At 43.1% G+C, this 23,094-nt stretch overlaps 1 non-coding gene across 1 annotated transcript; it reads left to right on the top strand.

Moving 5' to 3' along the window:
- Window positions 1–18,678: 18,678 nt before the first annotated feature.
- LOC119872400 lies at window positions 18,679–18,786 on the top strand. Its single transcript, XR_005361492.1, has one exon. It is a non-coding gene; the product is annotated as a U6 spliceosomal RNA (small nuclear RNA).
- Window positions 18,787–23,094: the final 4,308 nt, after the last annotated feature.

Consider the following 23,094-nt stretch of genomic DNA (forward strand, 5'->3'; position numbering starts at 1 on the left):
AACGAAATCGAGACCAGAAGAACTGTGGAACAGATCAACAGAACCAGGAGTTGGTTCTTTGAAAGAATTAATAAGATAGATAAACCATTAGCCAGCCTTATTAAAAAGAAGAGAGAGAAGACTCAAATTAATAAAATCATGAATGAGAAAGGAGAGATCACTACCAACACCAAGGAAATACAAACGATTTTAAAAACATATTATGAACAGCTATACTCCAATAAATTAGGCAATCTAGAAGAAATGGACGCATTCCTGGAAAGCCACAAACTACCAAAACTGGAACAGGAAGAAATAGAAAACCTGAACAGGCCAATAACCAGGGAGGAAATTGAAGCAGTCATCAAAAACCTCCCAAGACACAAGAGTCCAGGGCCAGATGGCTTCCCAGGAGAATTTTATCAAACGTTTAAAGAAGAAATCATACCTATTCTCCTAAAGCTGTTTGGAAAGATAGAAAGAGATGGAGTACTTCCAAATTCGTTCTATGAAGCCAGCATCACCTTAATTCCAAAGCCAGACAAAGACCCCGCCAAAAAGGAGAATTACAGACCAATATCCCTGATGAACATGGATGCAAAAATTCTCAACAAGATACTGGCCAATAGGATCCAACAGTACATTAAGAAAATTATTCACCATGACCAAGTAGGATTTATCCCTGGGACACAAGGCTGGTTCAACACCCGTAAAACAATCAATGTGATTCATCATATCAGCAAGAGAAAAACCAAGAACCATATGATCCTCTCATTGGATGCAGAGAAAGCATTTGACAAAATACAGCATCCATTCCTGATTAAAACTCTTCAGAGTGTAGGGATAGAGGGAACATTCCTCGACATCTTAAAAGCCATCTATGAAAAGCCCACAGCAAATATCATTCTCAATGGGGAAGCACTGGGAGCCTTTCCCCTAAGATCAGGAACAAGACAGGGATGTCCACTCTCACCACTGCTATTCAACATAGTACTGGAAGTCCTAGCCTCAGCAATCAGACAACAAAAAGACATTAAAGGCATTCAAATTGGCAAAGAAGAAGTCAAACTCTCTCTCTTCGCCGATGACATGATACTCTACATAGAAAACCCAAAAGTCTCCACCCCAAGATTGCTAGAACTCATACAGCAATTCGGTAGCGTGGCAGGATACAAAATCAATGCCCAGAAGTCAGTGGCATTTCTATACACTAACAATGAGACTGAAGAAAGAGAAATTAAGGAGTCAATCCCATTTACAATTGCACCCAAAAGCATAAGATACCTAGGAATAAACCTCACCAAAGATGTAAAGGATCTATACCCTCAAAACTATAGAACACTTCTGAAAGAAATTGAGGAAGACACAAAGAGATGGAAAAATATTCCATGCTCATGGATTGGCAGAATTAATATTGTGAAAATGTCAATGTTACCCAGGGCAATATACACGTTTAATGCAATCCCTATCAAAATACCATGGACTTTCTTCAGAGAGTTAGAACAAATTATTTTAAGATTTGTGTGGAATCAGAAAAGACCCCGAATAGCCAGCGGAATTTTAAAAAAGAAAACCATATCTGGGGGCATCACAATGCCAGATTTCAGGTTGTACTACAAAGCTGTGGTCATCAAGACAGTGTGGTACTGGCACAAAAACAGACACATAGATCAGTGGAACAGAATAGAGAATCCAGAAGTGGACCCTGAACTTTATGGGCAACTAATATTCGATAAAGGAGGAAAGACTATCCATTGGAAGAAAGACAGTCTCTTCAATAAATGGTGCTGGGAAAATTGGACATCCACATGCAGAAGAATGAAACTAGACCACTCTCTTGCACCAGACACAAAGATAAACTCAAAATGGATGAAAGATCTAAATGTGAGACAAGATTCCATCAAAATCCTAGAGAAGAACACAGGCAACACCCTTTTTGAACTCGGCCATAGTAACTTCTTGCAAGATACATCCACAAAGGCAAAAGAAACAAAAGCAAAAATGAACTATTGGGACTTCATCAAGATAAGAAGCTTTTGCACAGCAAAGGATACAGTCAACAAAACTCAAAGACAACCTACAGAATGGGAGAAGATATTTGCAAATGACATATCAGATAAAGGGCTAGTTTCCAAGATCTATAAAGAACTTATTAAACTCAACACCAAAGAAACAAACAATCCAATCATGAAATGGGCAAAAGACATGAACAGAAATCTCACAGAGGAAGACATAGACATGGCCAACATGCATATGAGAAAATGCTCTGCATCACTTGCCATCAGGGAAATACAAATCAAAACTACAATGAGATACCACCTCACACCAGTGAGAATGGGGCAAATTAACAAGGCAGGAAACAACAAATGTTGGAGAGGATGCGGAGAAAAGGGAACCCTCTTACACTGTTGGTGGGAATGTGAACTGGTGCAGCCACTCTGGAAAACTGTGTGGAGGTTCCTCAAACAGTTAAAAATATACCTGCCCTACGACCCAGCAATTGCACTGTTGGGGATTTACCCCAAAGATACAAATGCAATGAAACGCCGGGACACCTGCACCCCGATGTTTCTAGCAGCAATGGCCACTATAGCCAAACTGTGGAAGGAGCCTCGGTGTCCAACGAAAGATGAATGGATAAAGAAGATGTGGTTTATGTATACAATGGAATATTACTCAGCTATTAGAAATGACAAATACCCACCATTTGCTTCAACGTGGATGGAACTGGAGGGTATTATGCTGAGTGAAGTAAGTCAGTCGGAGAAGGACAAACATTATATGTTCTCATTCATTTGGGGAATATAAATAATAGTGAAAGGGAAAATAAGGGAAGGGAGAAGAAATGTGTGGGAAATATCAGAAAGGGAGACAGAACGTAAAGACTGCTAACTCTGGGAAACGAACTAGGGGTGGTAGAAGGGGAGGAGGGCGGGGGGTGGGAGTGAATGGGTGACGGGCACTGGGTGTTATTCTGTATGTTAGTAAATTGAACACCAATAAAAAAAAAAATAATAAAAAAAAATAAAAAATAAAAAATAAAAAATAAAAAAAAAAATGGAATAACTAAGACTCTGAGAAGCTAAGTTGCCTGTTGATGGTCAGAGAGAAATAAACAACAAACCCAAGACTTAAATTCAGGCCATTTCCCCCCTACAGCCTTGTAGTGCATGCCAAGTCCAGTCCTTTGGCCACAGAAGTCTCTGATAGGAGCTCCGGCCCATCACTTTGCACAGTGCTCAGGACAGAGCAGATTCTTGGTAAAAAGCTGGTTAAGTAAATACGTGTAAGAGGACTCTCAGCTTCTGGTCTACCCCTCATTACCTCCCTGCTAGCCCTGTCTGGCACTGCACCTTCCCTTCCTTCCTGAACTACATTGGCCAACAATACTAATGCCACTCTCGCCTGAGCAGCAAGAGCAGGACAGCATCTCTGGAAACACATATATTACCCAGGCAGAGAGGGACTACTCACAACTGTTTAGTCAGTATGTTAACTGGGATATATTTTACTAATGGACTCCTAGATGTGCTGTCTAGAGGCTGAAGTAAGGATGTTTTAGTCATAGGGGTTGGTGACAAAGCCAGAGCTTAGAAGGTAGAGAGAAATGAAAGAAAACAAAGGCTAGAGAAAATCAGTGAGTTAACTGACTTGCTCAAGGTCACACAACTAGTTGGTGTCAGAGTGGGGATTTGGACTCTGACATTGAGATTACTCTGGAAGCTCCACTCAATGCTGCTCTCCCAATAGACCAGAACCCACTGTGCTAGTTTGAGAGGCAATACAGAGGAGTAAAGATGGTGCACAAGCATAAAGGACAAGGGACAAAAGAGGATGCATATCATCAATAGAAATGTTTATAGAGAACCTACTTATTGTGTGTTAGGCATTTGTTATAGACTGAATGGTGCACCCCCCCACCCCCCGCCCCGTAATCATTCATATGTTGAAACACTAATCCCTAGTGTAATTGTATTTGGACATGGGGCCTTGCGGGGGTAATTAATATTAAATGGAGTCACAAGTATGAGCCCCTAATCCAATAGGGCTAGTGTCCTTATAAGTAGGAGAAGATGCAACAGGAACATGTGTGAACAGAGGAAAAGCCATAGGATAAGACAAGAAGGTAGCCATCTGCAAGCCGAAGAGAGACTTCAGGAGAAACCAAACATGTTGGCATGTTGATCTTGAACTTCAAACTTCCAGAACTGTGAGAAAATAAATTTCTATTATTTAAGCCACCTAGTATTTTGCTATGGCAGGGCAACCTAACACAACCAACATGGCCAAAGTGAGGGAGCTGCTGAAGACTATCTCAGTCTCATTCTGTTCCAAGCTTACCCGGGCCCAGGCAGAAGATGGGAACTAAAACAGTTGAACCTTAACTGGGTATTTTCAAGTTAAGCAAGTCCATGCTAAAACAAAAAGTAAGAAGACATAAATAATGGTGAAAGCTGTAGACAGCCATGAACAGTTTATCTTTTCTCTGTGGCTTATCTATTTGTATATCTTTTAATTGCCTTGTTCCCTTGGTAGTTTTATAATAACAAACATTTGTCTCAGAAAACTCATTTCCTGAAAATTCAGAATAAATCTAAACTATTTGAGACTTTAGGTGATCAATGTTTAGAAAAATAATAGTTTATGTCAAGGAAAGAACAAAATTCCATGGAAAGAATCTGTGGAGGGACATTAGCAAAAGTAGCAGAGAATGGACCTCAGAAAATCTCCATAAAAGCAGTGAGAACACTTGCAAAAATTGTCAGAATCAACTTTTTCAGAACTCTGGAAATTAAGCAAAGGTTTATGGCAATCTGAGAAGAGTTTATTCAAGAAGAAAAGCTCAATCTCAGGAAGACCAGCAAGCTTTGTGACATTTTCACTTGCTCTATCTCCATTTCTCCTCCCCAACCCAAAAGCAGACTTGATAACCAATGCCCCTTCAAGCACAGCAAAATCAGCAGCATAGTAACCACTGGAGGGAGCAGAATGGATCTGGGGTTCCTTCAAAGCTCTGTTCTCAGAGAATTGTCATTATTTGATCTATCTGGTGGTTCTTAAAAGACCCTGCTCACAAAGCTGTCTTTACTTGGATTGACTTGAAACTTACCTCCTATGAAGAGCCTTTTCCTAGAACCATAACTTGAAACATTACAGCTGCCTTGGGTGGCAGATAACAGCTGGGTCAAACAACAGGCTAACCAAAAAGCTTAAAAGAAAAAGGTGAGGAATGAGACATCTATAGGGAGCTTTGAAAAGCTTTCATATATTCCTGGGAATCTAGAAGGCTTCATGCATGCCCGGGGTCATGAACATGCTCGCAAAAGACCTGAGAAGGGCCTAAATTCTCACCTCTAGCTGACCTTGAGACTCTGCACAAGCAGGAAGTGAAGGCTGAGAGTTAGAAACTGCTAGGGTGCATGAGTGGCTCTGTCAGTTAAGTGTCTGGCTCTTGATTTCAGCTCAGGTCATGATTTCAGGGTCATAAGATCAAACCCCATGTCAGGTTCTGTGCTGGGTGCAGAGCCTGCTTACGATTCTTTCCTTCTCCCTCTACCCACTCCCGCTGCAAAAAAAAAAGGTTGGAAACTGCCTGAATGTTGAAGATGTGCTCCCAAATACACAGAACTTATGCTGGACTTACTAGACAAAGACTTTAAGCCAGCTATTGTAAATATATTCAAGGAACTAAAGGCAAGTATGAAAGGGATGTCTCACCAAATAGATAGAAATCATAGAAAAGAACCAGATAGGAACTCTGAAGTTAAAAAGCACAACAATTGAAATGTAAAAATTCACTAGAGGAATTCAACAGCATATTTAAGCTGGCAGAAGAAAGAAGCAATGAAGTTTAAGATATGTCAACTGAGGTTATATAGTCAGAGGAAAGGAGAAAACAAAAAGAATAAAGAAAGATTAACAGAGCCCTCAGCCACCTGTGGGACACCATCTAGCATACCAAGATATGCATAATGATAGACCCAGAAGAAGAGAACAGAGAGGGATGGGGAAAATATTTGAAGAAATCATTACTGAAAAGTTTCTAAATTTCATGATAAGCATCATCTATACATCCAAGAAGCAAGTAAGTAAGCAAACAAGCAAGAAAGAACAAAAATCCTCCAAGTAGGATAAGCTGAAAGAGATTAACACTTAGATCATACTCAAATTGTTAAACTCTAAAGCAAAGAGAACCTTGAAGGCAGCAAAAGAAAAGGGACTCATCGTGTGCAAGGGAATCTTGATAAGATTAACAGTTGATTACTCATCGATGACCATGGAGGCCAGCAGGCAGTGAGGGATGCCATACTCAGGGATGACATATTCAGGGTACTGAAAGAAAGGCCGTCATAAGAATTCTATGTCCAACAAAATTATCCTTTAAGAAATAGGACATTCCCAGATAAAAACTGAATTTGTCACTAGTAAACCAGACCTACAAAACATATTAAAGGGAGTCCTTCCTTCAGGCTTTAGTGAAAGTACTCTAGACAATAATTTGAATCCATATGGAGAAATAAAAAGCACTGGTAAAGATAACTACATCGTAAATATGAAAGACAGTATAAATATATTTCTTGTTTATAACTTGTTTTCTCCTATTTGATCTTTTTAAAATATTTCTTTATTTACTTGAGAGAAAGAGTGTGTGTGAGTGAGTGGGGGGGGCAGAGGCAGAGGCAGAGGGAGAGGGAGAGAGAGAATCCCAAGAAGACTCTCTGCTGAGCACCCAGCACCAAGCCTGATGCAGGGATCGATTTCAGGACCCCAAGATCATGACCTGAGCTGAAACCAAGAGTCAGATGCTTAACCAACTGAGCTTCCCAGGCGCTCCTTCTCCTACATGATTTAAAAGACAACTACATAAAATAATAACTATAAGTCTGTGTTGATAGGCACACAATGTATAAAGATGTAATTTTTATGACAATAATAGTGAAAGAGTGGGGAGAGAATGAAGCTATAAAGGAGCAAAATTTTTACTTACTTTTAAAAGTAAGTTTATTCATTCACACTAGAATGTTATAAGATATTCATTGTAATTCCCAGGAAAACCATTAAGAAAACAACTTGAAAGAATCAGTGGTACAGATGGTTTCGTTAAATCCAGCAAAGCTGAAAAAAAAAAAAAAATCCAGCAAAGCTTTTCTGGTATTTATAAAACAGTGCTCGAACCAGTGTGAATTAGTAAAATCTCTGAAGAAAGGAAGTTCTTCACTGAGGACATCATTTTTATTGATTTCTCAACACACTGTGACTAAAAGAACAAATAAAGTGTTCTTTCATCCACTTTAAATCGATCTATTGTGTGGAACTATTACGTGTCAGGTACTATTTGATGCTGCAAAAGATAGGCTTAGCAGAGTCCATCTTAATGAAAAGCTATTTCTGTTACTTTAATTTCCTAATGACTCAGGTCTCTCTTAATCGGCTCTTTAACCTCCATCATACTTAATCTAATCTATTTATTCACTCAGCAAATATGTGTTGAGCTCCTGTTATGCATCATCCATTGGAGATACAGTGGTAAATAAGGCAGAAGGAATTTTTGCTCTCCTGGCCTCAAGGAATTTCCATGTAATGTGTAATGTCAGGTAGTATATATAAGGTAATGGCAGGGAATGAGTGTGCCAGGGGATAGGGTCGGGATGCTTTTAGGTAAGTTCAGGAAAGAACTCTCTAATTAAAGAACATCTAACGGATGAATGGAAACCTAAATAAAATGCAAAGATCTGGGGAAGGAGCGTTGTACAAGAGAGGACGACTACAGAGCTGAGGTGGGAATGAGCTGGGCCTGCAAGATGAGTAGGGAGGCCAGTGTGAGTGGAGTCTTTTAACATATGTCTTGGATTCACTGTGCCCTTCCATGCCTCCTGCCACCACCCCTGTCCTGACCCGTGGTGCTCACATCTAACTTACTGCGGGAATCTTCTCGTCGTTCCTGCCCCAAGTCTGTGTCCCATACAATTTGTTCTAAACCCACTGCCAAAATGGTTTTTCCAGAATAATGTCATACTGTCACTTCACAATCAAGATGTTCCAATGGCTTCTTGGTGCTGCTAAGCTCTTCAGGATCATCCACAAGCATTTACTGGCTTTCTACTATGTCTCAGACGGCTTTTTTAGCCACCGTGCATACATTAACGTACAGTGAAAGCCAGGTTCTTGCTCCCACAGGGCTTCTGTACTTGAAGGATAAGACAGACACCAAACAAGTAAATCAATAAACCAAGATAATTTCAAGTATGTTAAGTGCCAAGAAGAAAACAGAGAAATGGTGCCCAAGGGGGTTATCTGAGGTGGTCTGGAGAATCTGGGGCCAGGGTCTCTTCTGGGAGTGGGAATAGCAGGTACCAGGGCTCTAACATGGGACCTTCAGGGGAAGGGTTAGGGCACCTCGTATGTGAAGAGTCCCCAGCACACCAGGGAAACAGGCAGCCTCTCTTCTGAGTGATTAAAGCACAGGGACCATATTTCTATTTGTGTGCTTATCAACATAGTCAAGTTTGTCTCCCTCTGATAGGCTATGGGTCCGTTGAATACAAGAACCACATATAATTCATATTATGCTACCTGGAGCACTCTACGTCACCGATAAATATCTGTGGACAAGAAGCAAATGGAGTTTAAGTCCTAATGTGGCACGTAAAGCCATTCATTACTGAGCTCTAGTCCAACCTTAACTCCCATTCCTGGATCTTGTAAAGCCAGTGTCCTCATGCCCTGGTTCTCTGGGTAAAATATGACAACGTTTATGAACTTTAATAAATCAATACAGGTATCCTCTGCCTTCTGAAAGTTTGCATTGTACCACTCGGTTTTAGGAAAGACCCCTACTAGTGGCAGATACACTTGGCTTTATGCCATCGGGCTGATGAAATTTTCATAGGAACGTCCCACTCTCTAATGGCAGAGGACACCTGCATTACATGAATATAAAATTCTGGAACACAAATTACTGTTTGCCTGGTTAGAATAACTTCTCAAGAATTAACATGGTTTAACTCCTGGATTGAATGAGTTGATTATCTCGTTCAAAAATAGTTTAAGCTTTTGAAGTTGACACCAGTAACAATGACCTGTAGAAAATGTTTTATCTTGACTTAGGAGTTTTGTTGAAAGACTGTCACTGATTTTCATTCAATCAATATTAGTAGTAGTCAATATTATTTTTACGTACTCCTGTGTGCTAGGTAGGTAGAGTACTTGTTCCTCGGTATACAGGGGTGAATAAAATACATACGTGCCCTAATGGGCTTTATAGTCTTGTCAGAGATACTGGTAAGAAACAAAAAAACAAATAAATGTATAACTACTACTATTCAAGAAACAAACAAACAAACAAACATCTCTACAGGATAGAGAACAACAGGGAGAATTTTGCACAGTGTGGTCACAGAATGCCTGACGTTTAAACCGTGACTCAGCTGTGCAAAGCAGAAATGGATCTTACAGCTTCTAATAAATTCTAAATAATTTGCTTAATTCTGACAGGCTGTTTCCAATGTCCTGTGGCCATTATACTTTTCTTTGTCCTTATAAAAAAAAAAAAAAGGATTTTTTAAGTTGCCCTACACTAGTGAGAATTCACTGTGTTTACTGTATGCTGTCAATGTAAAGTAAGAACGCTTACCAAGGAGAGGACGCTCTCTTCTTCACCTCCCTGGACCACATGCTTTGTCCTTCATTGCAACTGGGGTAAGTGGCAGTACTTGTGGCTGTGTTTCCTAATGATAGTGATCCCTCTGGGTAGTTCCAGGCATGCAGACCGTTGTGGGCTCACACTGGTCCAGTCCCACAGCCCACACATCAGAGGCCCACTAGGTTCCACAGTTGTTAGAACATGGTGTCTGTGGCACATGTGGGGGATGCTCAGGTTGGATCCCGGTGACCTTGTCAGTCCCATGGTCACTGGTTTACTCCACCTCTGACCAGCAACTTCCTGGCTCTACACTGTAGGCTCTGGGAGGGGCCCCCCCGAGAGTGTAGACTAATTAGGGTAGATATTACACAACCTCACAGTGTTAATACCGGAGGGCTTTTAGAAAGCCAGCTAAATGGTTCATTGTGAAGCAGCTCCCCCAGTCTGCTCAGAAGCAGGACAAAGGAAACTCATAAGCTGGAGAAGCACGAGGGAGCTGCTGGTGGTGTGTCTGTGCACATCCAAGCCAGACAGGAAAATAACTGTGAATTCCAGAGACCTAAAAAACAAATGTGCAGCATCCCCCACCACACACACACACACACACACACCCGCCCTTTGCATTCCTGGAGGGAATGTATGTAAATACTAAGAGAAGGACAATCCAGTAGTCAAGGAACAGGATGCCTTTGTCCGAGATTGTTGCTAAGCAATCTGAGATGCTAGGAGCCGGCAACACTGGCAAAGCAGCACATCTAGGACTGTTAGGTGGCTACTGATTTATGATCCAGCAAAGAAAAACAACGTATATCTAGCCTGGACCTGTAACAGCTGAGAAGCCATAAGAAGAGCAATAAGGGAGTCAGGGAGAGAGATCCCAACTGGGGTGAGATGACCTGGATGAGAGGCTGTTGCATTTCCGTTCAGAGGACTTATTTACCACTGCAGGAAACAATCGCTTGGTTGCAAGACTAAACTCAAATAAGGATCTTAAATATAAATCTATCATTGTTGTGAGAGCCTGTAATTCCTATAAGCATTTCTTATCAAGTTGGACTCCTTTTATTCATTCACCAGTATTTGTTAAATGCCTACTCCATGCTGGATATTATCGCTCCTGGGACTTCAGTGCCTCCAAAGGAAACACAGGAAGAAGTCTATCTAGTAGGGGGGGGGCTAGGTAAGACAGAAAATCAACTAAGAAACTATCAAATGCAGTGAAAAGCAATAGGGCAAATAATAAGTGGGTGAGGATGCAGAGTGATAAGAAGGGGGCCTCAAGAGAACCCTTCCTTAAGGGCTATTATATAGAATGGTCAAGGAAGGCTCCTCTGATTAGTGACATTTGCACAGAAAGTGCCTGGTAAGCCCTGGGAAGATGTGGGGGAAAGCACTCCAAGCAGAAGGAGAGAAGCAAGTGCAAAGTCTCTGGGGCGGGAGTGTTATTGGCATGGTCAAGGAACCAGCAACAAAGTTGTGTGGCTGAGCAAATAAGGAACAGATTGGTAGGAAATGAGACAGAGATGCAGGCAGGGGCCAGATTGTGTGGGGCCTTGAAGGCCATGAAAGACTGAGATGGGAAATGGTAGAAAGGTTTTGAGCAGAGAAGTGATCGTATCTAACTTAGATCCCTTTATAGGGATCACTCTGGCTGTGTGTGCAAAATAGAGTGGAAGCAGGAATGCTCCGGGGACCACACCAGGGTAGTAGATCATTAGCACATTGTTAACATGAGCTTCATCACCCACACCAGGAAGCCCAGGCCAAGGTGAGTTAATAATGCCTTCCTTGAGATGGAATTCAAACCATGGAATCTCAACTCATCGGAGAGTTTGTGGGATGGAATAGTCTTATTACTACACTGCCTGACGTAGCAGCCACCAGCCACATGCAGCTATCGAACTTGCAATACAGCTCGTCTGAATGGAGATGTTCTATAAGCATAGATTATACTGAGTTTCAAAGACTTGGTATTAAAAAAAAAAAAAAACTCAAAACCAGAATGTAAGATATCTCATTAATAATTTTTATATCATTACACACTAAAATGATAATGTTTTGCTTATATTGGGTTAAGTAAGCATACTTTTTTTCTCTCTCCTCGAAACCCTGATTACAGTATAGCGTTATGTCACACAACTAGCATTCTGTTAGATATTATATTGTCTTCTAACAGAAGTCTAGCTTCAAAATGACAAGGGCCTGTTTTTTTCCTTATACATTACAGGGCCCAGTACACGCTGTTAGTCACACAACATGTGCTTTGCAAATGCTTGATCTTATATCCAAAAGAAGGCCATGAATGCCAAGCTGTTGGCAAGCTGCTCTTAGAATTATCATGATCCAGTTTGTCTTACTATGTATGGTCATTCCCACAGCAACCTCTAGACAAGTTGCAATAAAAAGAATAATGTGGCTCTATTCTCAGAGGAGTTAATTTGGCAAAGCAATGATAAAGGAAAGTAATCTTGCTTTTGAGTTAGGACCACATTTTCCAAATGAAGTCAGAAGTTTTGATTGCAGGCTCTTTTCCTTCTGCTACCTCTGGTCTCCACGGCTTGCTTACCATTCCTTCTGCTGGGATAGGGGCCTGAATATCCCCTTCTGTCACTTATGAACGTAGACGAGACTTGCCGTCGGGCCCATGGAATCCAGATATTAAGACGAAGGTTTATCTCCACAAAGGGAGGAGGAAAGTTCTGCTCAGGACTGGAAACATATACTCTTGAAATTAATTTCCCCTATTTCTTTTTACTTTTTTCATATCTTATTTTTTACTACAACATATAACAAAATAAGGTAGGGAAATTTGTTAACTTTTTTTTTAATGTGCCTACTAAAAAATTTTAAATCACATTTGCGGCTCGCATTATATTTCTATTAGACAGCAATGGTATGATAAACTAAATTATACAAAGAAATCCTTTGTTATTTCGAGACTTGATTTCTCCAAATGTATTGTCTGTTTTCCAGCTTTAATAAACAAAATTATGCAAAGTACAACTAATGTTATTAAATTTACTTTCATTAATGTGGTGAGTGTGTCAGTTACTCTGCATCATCAAAGCTTTATTCTAAACATGACTCAGTGGCTCCATGGTCATGAAGATGGTAAAAACGGTTCTCCCACACTGGCTCTGCCCTTGGAGGGGCCCTTGGCTTGGGGTCCTTAACTTCACAGGTTCAGAACATGAATTTGATAGGTTTCTGGGCCGAGATCATAGTGACACATTTCTCAAGAGTTGGTATGAGAACTGTGACTTCCCAGGACAGGCTTTTCTGGATCATTCTATCTGTCATCTTGCTAATTCAGCTTTTCAGCTCCCAAAGGTATATATGTCATGGGTTGGGCCCCAAACTCAGGCAGGGCAATGAAAACTACAGGGTGGATTCACTGCAAAGGGGCTTAGAGGTTCTAAAGGTAGGTGGATTTATGCAAGAGAGGCTGTGGTGTGGGAATGGGGTGGAGAACCCACACGGAGACAGCCACTAATGTGAACTATCCTCAGGCCACATCTCTCTTAATCCTATGGTGACTTACCAATGTCCTCGGAATGATCAAGCTTTAGAGGAGCAAGTTGAACTCGCTAGAAGGGAGTCTACCTCACTGGTGGTGATACACACTCAAAAGACAACTTACTGGGGGCACTTGAGTGGCTCAGTCAGTTAAGTGTCTGACTCTTGGTTTCAGCTCAGGTCGTGATTTCAGGTTCATGAGATTGAGCCCCATATTGGGCTCTGTGCTCAGTGCAGAGTCTGCTTAAGACTCTCTCTCCATCTCCCTCTGCGCCCCCCTCCCACCCCGCCTGTCTTTCTCTCTCTAAAATAGATAAATTACTGATTTATAGGAAGAAACTAATCATCAAGGATCAACACACTTGGGTCAGAGAGTCACTTTGCTTTGCTCTGTGGAAGAGGCTGCTCAGGAGGACAAATCCATCAGTATTTGGAGCTTACTTAATAGGCAAAGACAGTGAATAGGAGAGATAAATGGGTATCCCAAACATTTGGAAATGACAGGATGGACAACCTCTGAAGAGTTAACCTGTAAAGTCAAATCACCCAATGGTTCAGGGAAAAGCCATTTGGACTGGTTAGCTTGGAATGAATTTATGATCTGCATGCATGTTTAATCTTAGAGATCATGAGACAGAATGATTCCTAGGCCAGATCTAGACTTGACTGAAACATTAACATATTTCATGGAGGAATGTGTTAATCACCCACAGAAGCACAGAAAAGGGGGAGTTTCAGAAACAAATTTGGTTGGCCCATTCACACGAAGCGAAGAGACCAGAAGGTACCCTAACTGGAGGTGGAAAGGAGGTCAATGGGTCATAGGGTGTCCAGCTCTGGAGAAAAAGACACATTGGCTGTCAGAGTGTGGGCTACCCAACATCTGAGTCCTAGGACTAAGTTCCCTGATTCTGAATCCAGCATCACTAAGCTGATCATTGCCTTCCCAGGCAGCTTTCCAATGGGAGAGACCATGCTAGTGAGCTTGGCTGGATTATCTTGTCTGCCTGAGTTATGTTTTTCCAGCCTGGTAAGTTAATTGAATTTATGATTGGAGAGAGTAGTCTCTTATGAATTTTTAAGCATGGAGTTCATTTATGTAATGAAGCACATAAATGAATTGTGTTTCTGAATCTATAAGACTTCTCAAGGGGCAAATTCACTAAGTCCAGCTAGTGTATCCTTCCTATTGAGAGCTCTCTGTGTTCCTGAATTCCACTGCCTTCCAGTACAATCCTCAGCAGTAAGCACAAAGAATCATGTTCCAATCTGGCTAAGATGCCCAACTTGGAATTTGCAGGTCCAAGCAGGTGACCATAGCTCCACATTATGGACAGCTGTGTAGACTACAGGTTTAGAGACGGAACAGACACTGAGCTGAATTTTTACTTACCCCAAGACAACTCTTGAATGTTTTTCAAGTCTAAGTCTCTATTATTAGTATTTTGATATGTTAAAAATATAAAACCATGATTGTGATTTATTCATTTCAGGCAATCAACAAATATTTATTTGAAGATCTGCTATGTTTCAAGAACCATTCTAAGTGCTGGGATGTATGTCAGCAAATAACACACACAAAGATATCTATTCCCAAGGAAATTAGAGTCCAGGAGGGTGGGCAGGAAAAAGACGATCAATTAACAAATTTAAAAATATATAGTATTTTAGGAAGCATTAAGCATTGTTTACATTTTTAAAATAACAGTCGAAACGGGAAAGGAGATTGCAGAACTAAAAAGGCAGAACAGTGGATGCTGTCTGGTTCAGGCTTATGAGAGTGAGCACGTGACCACATACGTTCTTCAAAAGTTCACTTGCAAAACCTACAGATTAGGGAAGAAAGCTGAAAAGAGAAGCAAAGTATATTCAGCACATCTATCCTACATAAGGGCACTTTCACTTGGGCTTTCACTGTATTCTCATTAGGAACTTCTTTAGGATCCATCCTCACGTATGTGCTGCTTATTGAATTATTGTCTCAGAAGTACTTTGGCTCTGCTGCTGTTTATCAATGTGCTTTCTCACAAACCAGCAGTTCCTCACACCCCCTCGCCCACCCTCCCCTCCCTTCCCTTCTCAAAGGGAAGGAAAACAGAAAGGCTTCTTTAGCTGCCCCGAAAGTCCCTTGATCACCTCCCATGGCAAAAACCCCTCTTTGATGAGGCTGAAGTTATGTGCCTCTTAATCTGAGAACATCTCAGTCCTTAGATCGTGATACCTCATTGACAAAGCTGTGCCCCAGATTCCTTCCCAGCCGAGCCTTTCAAATCTATGCAAATCAGGGACCCCTGGGTGGCGCAGCGGTTTGGCGCCTGCCTTTGGCCCAGGGCGCGATCCTGGAGACCCAGGATCGAATCCCACATCGGGCTCCCGGTGCATGGAGCCTGCTTCTCCCTCTGCCTGTGTCTCTGCCTCTCTCTCTCTCTATCTGTGTGTGACTATCATAAATAAATAAAAATTAAAAAAAAAAATTAAAAAAAAAAAAACAAATCTATGCAAATCAGCGCTGGGTAGGGTGGTGTGCAACGCTGCATACCTCCTCCTCCACGTTCCCCTTCATCTACCCAAGTTTGCTCTTTAGATCATAACATGAGTTGACTGGCTTACATTTTCCCTTTTAAATAGTGAAAGCACTGGCTGAAAACATTTGACAGAGTTATTAAGGAAAATTAAGTTAGTGAGGTATTTTGCCCATTCTCTCAAGCAACAGAAATCGACTCCTTTCAAGAGAGCTCAAGACAAAAGCATGACTCTTTTTTTTTTCCCCATGCAGGGAGCTCAACCCCAGGTGGGACTCCACTCGATCCGGGGTCTCCAGGATCACACCCCCGGCCAAAGGCAGCACTAAACCGCCGAGCCACCCGGGCTGCCCAAGAGCATGACTCTTAGATGATGCCCTCCAGCTTACAGTTTGGTCAAGCCAGAGCTTAGACTACATCTCATCACCCAAGACTCCTGTCTAGTCTTTCAAGGTCAGACATTCAGGACCTGTATTCCTGTCAACACCATCCAATATTTACCGGGTCTGAAATCAGAGCTATATAAATACTCCTTATCTCTTCCTTTCATATACTACTTGCAAAGAATAAGCAATGGAATGTGTTTAATAAATAGGCAAGGCGAATAAACATAGAAAAGAAATAAATTAAGGAGGCTGGTTTTAAAAGAAACAGAATTATTATATTTTTTACAAAGGCTTAGGTTCTAGGTTACTTCTGAGCCTATCTGGTTATGGATAGGCTTTGGGTTTTTGGTAGACCCTACAGAACATGTAGTACTTTACATACTGCCTTGATGGGAAAGGAGAAGAGTCAGCTCTCAGTAGCCAAGTCTAAAGATTTATAAACTTTGGTTGGGGCCTTAAGGTAGATCTTTTTCTTTGAGACAACCATCTAATGTAGAGCCTGATGTAAAACTTTCTTCTCTTCATTTGACATTAGAAAAAAAATTAGGTTAAAGAAGTATGTAATTTTTCTAAACCTACACATCTCAGGGGATGCAAAGCTGGAATTCAAATCCAGGTGTATCTGGTCCTAAAAGCCATGTTCAACCCCAAACCTGTAGCCCCAAGTCATTTGCCAGATATCTTGGGACAGCTACCCTAAATACAGGTTTGGGTGCCCACTGGCATCCAAAGCTGAGAGGATAAATGCCTTTGGGACAGGTATAAGGTGACCCTGCATTGAGTGAGTGATAAGTCAGGTACCACAGCTGTCTCCAGGCTTAGAAGCCAAGCAAAACCATTATCAACGGAATGCTCAAGCCTCTTCAACCAGGGACCTTTCAAGTTACTCCAGTAAGAATAAAAATTAACCTTCTTGAGCAAGCAGAAAATATTTGAATGAATGCTAATTAATGACATGCTGCACTTACTTATAATTTACCAGCCACTCTGAGATCTCTGAGATCTTCCACAAACAACTTACTATGACAATAACTTGTGAGCTGTGTGCTTCACTCCACAGAACGGACAGTGAGGAGCCCACACAAATCAGCAGTAGTATTGGCATGCTGCTATCTATTCCAGTCTAGTCCAAGACCAGAAACCACTCTAGGTTTCTTGAACAGAGTGGATTTGATACAGGGAGCTGGTTACAAAGGTCACAGAAGAGCTGAGAAACCAAAGAGGACATAGGAAAGCAATCTCAAGAGGAACAATAGCAGGCATCTGCTACCATCCCTAGGGATGGAGGGACAATGGGTGGTGGTACTAGATCCCAGGGGGAGGACTGCCTGGCTGAGTCCATGGAGGAGGCGCAGCCAGCAGAGCACACGCTGCGGACCAAAGTGGGGGCTGGGGAAGGAAAGAAACACCCTGGCTCGTCCCCTCCTCTCACCCTCGGTCCTCTACCAGCTGCACCCGATGACTGAGCTAAGATGCTAGATGGGAGCCTGGGAAACATACCTCCATACAGACAGGGTTGGAAGGAGAAGGACGGCTTCGGGATCCATGCGGAAGTCAACAATGTGGTGGTGACTAGGCTGCAGATGGGCAATGGGTGCGATGGGTGGGGAAAGGAGACATTGAGAGTATTACCGCCGGTCACTGATAAAGAGGATTAGGAGCACATGAGGACCCTCCCCCCCCCAATTCCCAGCAAGAATGATTATCCAATATATTAAAGCATTTTCAGGCAAGTGAGGAAGGGGGCCATATGAACAGGCTAAAAGCATGAATTCCAAGGGACTATTGAAGAATAATGCATGCTTGTGTTGCAAAATAGAAGATTTAGAAACAGCACAGAACCAACTCCTTGTAGACGAAACTCATTATAATAAAGCTGGTCTAGAAGGCTTGAGATGGAAAGCAGCAGCCGACTGCGGAGCCAACAACGGGACAGGACGGACACCCTCCAGCACAGGTGGACAGCAGCACGTCTGGACCCCCAAGGTCTACCTACGTCCAGGGCTGCAGGGCCAAGGCCCTCCCAACCCCGGGGCCAGCACCCCGTGATTTATTCATTCGTCTGTAGAAATTCACTGGACACCTGCAGTGCACCCGGATCTAGACGGGACACAGACGGAGGGAACACCCCGGGCCTCCACACGGCCAGAGTGGGACCGTCCACTCCGTCCGGAGGAGAGGGACGGGAGGGTGTCCTGGCAGGATATGGTCACAGAGAGCCCGAAACTCCTGCTCCCGGCCCTGCTAGACAGATTCATGGCACTGACATAAGCAGTAGGGACACACCAGCCCCACCAACAGAGATCCTCCTCTAAAGAACAGTGATATCTCCCCCTGGATTCGAATTTATTCAGTTCAACACAACATTTGTTAGAAAGCACTGCCCCTGCCCTCCGTATGATAAGAGTGGCAAATCCATGCAATATCAAATGCTGCCAGAGACCGTAGTCCTCTACAGATTCACGTAGAGGGTGGAGATTGGTTTCCCCACCAGGGCAAAGTGGTGGCAAAGTGGTGGTGATCACGGTCAGGGCGACGCAAAGCTGACCCGAGCCATCGTGCAGCCCTCTCGCCACTGAGGCTGAATCTCCACCAGGGAGAACCTTCTGGATTTTGCTTGGTGAGACGTTCAGTGCTCTCCTCGGCAGCACATATAGTGAAGCTATCACCAGCCAGAGGAGATTGGCATGGCCCCGGGGCAAAGGATGACATGCAAACTCATGAAGCAGTTCCTATTTTTGTGACCAGATTGAACACAGAGGATATTAAGGGAATGAAATACCCTTCACGAAACCGGGATACTGGATGGGTGTCCTCACACCATCGTCCAAACCCGGAGGATGTACAGCACCGGGAGTGGACCGTACCATCAACTCCGGACTTTGGCTGCTAATGGTGTGTCAGTGGAGCTCCACCTGTTGTCAGAAAGGTAGCACCCTCGTGGGGGACTGATGACGGGGGTAGGGAGTACTATGCCTTTGTGGGGGGCCCGGGGTACCGGGGAAATTTCTGTACCCTCTGCTCAATTTTGCTGTGAACCTAAAACTGCTCTTAAAGAAAAATAGTCTTCATTTTTAAAAAATGACTAAAAAGGGGCAGCCCGGGTGGCTCAGTGGTTTAGCACCGCCGCCTTCAACCCAGGGCGTGATCCTGGAGACCCAGGATCAAGTCCCACATCGGACTCCCCGCGTGGAGCCTGCTTCTCCCTCTGCTGTGTCTCTGCCTCTTTCTCTCTCTGTGTCTCTCATGAATAAATAAATATATTCTTAAAAAAATAAAAATGACTAAAAAGAAGGAAGAGTTTCAGGCAGGAAAGCAGCTGAGTAAATTCCCTGGAACAAGCCAGACACACAGGAGACAGGGGCTGGGAAAGCCTCAGTCCTCCTCTTGCCATCTGGAGCAGAGCAAGGAGGCCAGTATATCTGAGTCTAATTTCCTCCTTTTATATAAATGCCTGGCAATAATGCACCTAAGTAATTGAACTAGTCCAGTACTATAATTTATTTTTTTGATTTATTAATAATTAGGGGGAAAATATAAATGAACAAGATTTCTTACTTTGCAAAATCTTTTGTTTTGCTTTAATGTGTTCCTCTGAACTGATAAGCAAAAACAAAGACTCCATTTGTTATTTAAGATTCTCGTTTCTCCTGGGTTTATGCTCTCCTGGAACAGTACTGTTGTTATCTTAAAAGCTTCTGTTTCATCGGAAAGATGATTTAGCCACAAAACCTATGTACTAGGGTGATCTAATTTAGTTCTCAGCTTCCCTCAATATGTGTTTGCCTTGACAAGTTAATTTTTTAAACATAATCAAGGCCTTAGCTGGCCATGCGGAGTTTAGTCAACCACAGGATGTCGGGTATTATGTAGCAATGTGAACTGCGCCCTCAATCTGTTTGTGTTTTCCAGAAAGGTTAAGGGCTGCCGGAGACCCAGCCACAGGCGTGGGGGTGGGGGGCTGCTTGCCTACCCCCCACCCTCACCCGAACTTGCAGTCTGGCCCTCAGCTGGGTTGCCCCTGAAGCACCCTTCTCCGTTCTGACCCAGGGCAGACCTGCAACCACCCCACCCACGGCTCCCTGCTGCCTCGTTCGCTCAGACCCGGTCCTAAGTAGCATCTTAATCATGACACTCAAGTGAGGGGTTTTGTTACTTTCAACACCTGGACACATGGCTGAAGTTTTAGGCTTGGTCTGTAAGCTCAAACCCGTGTCACTGCTGTCATTGGCTAGAGCCACCCTGTCCACATTATACATTAATCCCACAACTGTTTGGGGATAAACCTGAAGGCTGGGGCGGATTTTCAGTCTGTTTTGCTTCTCTGGCTTGCTGATGAGAGCTGTGGGAGTAGTTGAACAGGTCTGGGAGGGCACGGATGGCTTTAGAGCTTGTCCTTCCTCCTCAGCGTTAATTAGAACATTTTATATCAAGGTTAATGCCTTGGGAAGCAATGATGTTAGCTGTTGGAGGAAGCTGAACTCATCCTTGGGCAGAATAGATAATACAAGCAAAAAATCAAACAAACAAACAAAAAAACAGAAGGGCATCCATAACTGCCTGCCTCTCGCCAAGGGCTGCAAATAAGAAGGAATTTTATTTAAAGCCATAAAATCTTTCTTTTTTCTTCTCTGTTTTCAAGTAAAGGTACTTTTCCTAATTTTCAAAGTCTGAGTCATCCTTTTTGGTACACAAGAAGTCAAGTTAGCCAGGTGAGATTGAAAAGATAAAATAGTTCCCCACGGAGAACCAAGGACTCTTTCTCAGCACTTTCTCTTCTTCCTGGGTCACAGACTTAGCACAGCGTCTCCTACCTTATAGCACATATTGCTGCCTACACCTCCCTAGGCCCCCTTGAAGGCAGGGGGAAGGTCTTGACTCTGAGCTGGAGCCTAGTGAGTACTCAGGATGGGGTGCTCACAGGAGGGGTCATGTATCGGTTCTGGAACTAAACAACCTAGTTTGAGCCCCAGTCCCGCCACATCCCAGTGTGTGATCCTACCCAGTTACTTTAGCCTTGCTGAGCCTCTGTTTTCTCAAGGGGGAAACTACAGTACCTGCTTTCCAGGATTTTCATCAGAAGTAAATTAGATCACCCTAGTACATAGGTTTTGTGGCTAAATCATGATGATCTAGGCAGAAAGTTCATCAATGCTGGTAAAGCAATTGCTTATCTATGAAGTGTTCAGGCAAAAGAAAACCCACTCATTCAGATGGCACTTGGTGAAGATGGGAGTGTTTAGTGGGTATTGGGCAGAAACCACTGACTTGTCCAGTGTCATCAAGAAGGCTTTGAAGGATTGGGGTTTCAGGAGCTCTTAGTTGAAGGGAGAACCTAGGGAGTTTGCCCAGAACAGTCTCGCAGGCAAGTAGGAGAATCTCAGAAAATTGCTCTGTTGTCTCACTCTCAAGTTCTCAGCACCTCCCCGCTGATCTTGGAAGGAGATGGACACTGAGGAGCAGGTGCAGAGCTTGTCATGCAGTCAGCTGCCGCCAAGCCCTCCCCTAGGGAGTGATGTGCCCTACCGGTGTACCTGGTTAAGTGTTTTTCCTCCAAGAGCTGTGCATCCATTGTGCACCAATTGCACATCTGGGTCTCAGTAAATAATGAACAACACTAAGACCGTGATGGCCATAATATCACATGTGCCAGTGCTAAAATAAAACATGCAGACCCACAGGGAAATGGTCCTTAATATCTAAGTGCTTGCCAATGACAAAGAAATGGTGGGTCTGAATTTGGTCTCAAATTCTTACAACCAGTTTGGGTCTGGAACCATTGGATGCTTTGAACCAAGTCAGTTTCAGAGGTATATTCACAGAAACTATAAATTATAATCCTTAGAAGAAGATAAATGTCAATTTAAAACTTATTTTAAAACTGGAAATAGGGGACACCTGGGTGGCTCAGTGGTTTAGCATCTGCCTTCGGCCCAGGGAGTGATCCCAGGACCAGGGATGTAGTCCTGTATCGGGCTCCCTGCGAGGAGCTTGCTTCTCCCTCTGCCTATGTCTCTGCCTCTCTCTCTCTCTCTCTCTCTGTCTCTCAGGAATAAATAAATAAATCTTTTAAAAATAAAATTAAATAAAAAAATAAAAATTAGAAATAGTAAGTATTTGATACAACAAACATATTGCAGCCATGAAAATAAGCTCTGGTCCATCTGTCTGTCTCTAAGACAGCAAAACAAAGAATTTGAGATCTGGATCACTGATTCATTGTGCCCATTCTACAGATAGGAAAATGAAAGCTCTGAAAAATCAAATGACTTGTGCACACGGGCGCGCACACACACACACACACTCACCATATCAGCTTTTCCCTCTTAGTGGAAGGCGCATGCGCCACTTTTCCACAACCACTGTTGATTTTAAGACTTGGTTCTTTCACATGGCCTCAAAAACCAGTGTGCTTTGCTCTTGGATTAACTGAACTATTTGAGCTAAAGGCTTAACTTGTTCTTAATCTTCTCTTTGAAATGCTGACTTAAAGAATTAGTGCCCTGTCCAACAGGTCAGAGGCTCAGAAGGAAGCAAGGGGCCCGCATGCACACTTCTTTAGCGACACAAAGTTCCTGGTCAGAGATCCGGGACCAGATTTTTTTCGTGGAACCTATGTCAGATCCAGCATATCATGGTTAGAGACCCGAGCAGAGGCAGAGATAAATGGAGGCTATCTGGAGAAGCACCAGATGCTATCGGGAGAAAGTAGGCCGGGCTGCAGGAAGCCCTTCTCTTGGGTCATTCAGAGTGGCCAGGCGTCTCTATGAAGGACCCACAGAATCCCAGAAACGGCACCTTTCCCACACCCATGACCCTGGCACCCACCACCGACGCGGTGGCAACTGTCCCCACACCACTGGGCCCAGCAACAGGGGCTCAGAGTCTGTGGGTACTGCTGGTAGCATCCGAGCGACCGCTCCAGTTATGACATGACCTTTCTTCCTGCGTAGAAAGGGGCTAAGTGGCTTCCTCGGGTAGGGGACCAGGCGCTCCTGTCCCCCGAAGTACCTCCTGGAGTGTCAGAGGTGGCAGCAGGGACCCCGTG

Source organism: Canis lupus, chromosome 6, assembly GCF_011100685.1.
Source record: "Canis lupus familiaris isolate Mischka breed German Shepherd chromosome 6, alternate assembly UU_Cfam_GSD_1.0, whole genome shotgun sequence".
NCBI lineage: Eukaryota > Metazoa > Chordata > Mammalia > Carnivora > Canidae > Canis > Canis lupus.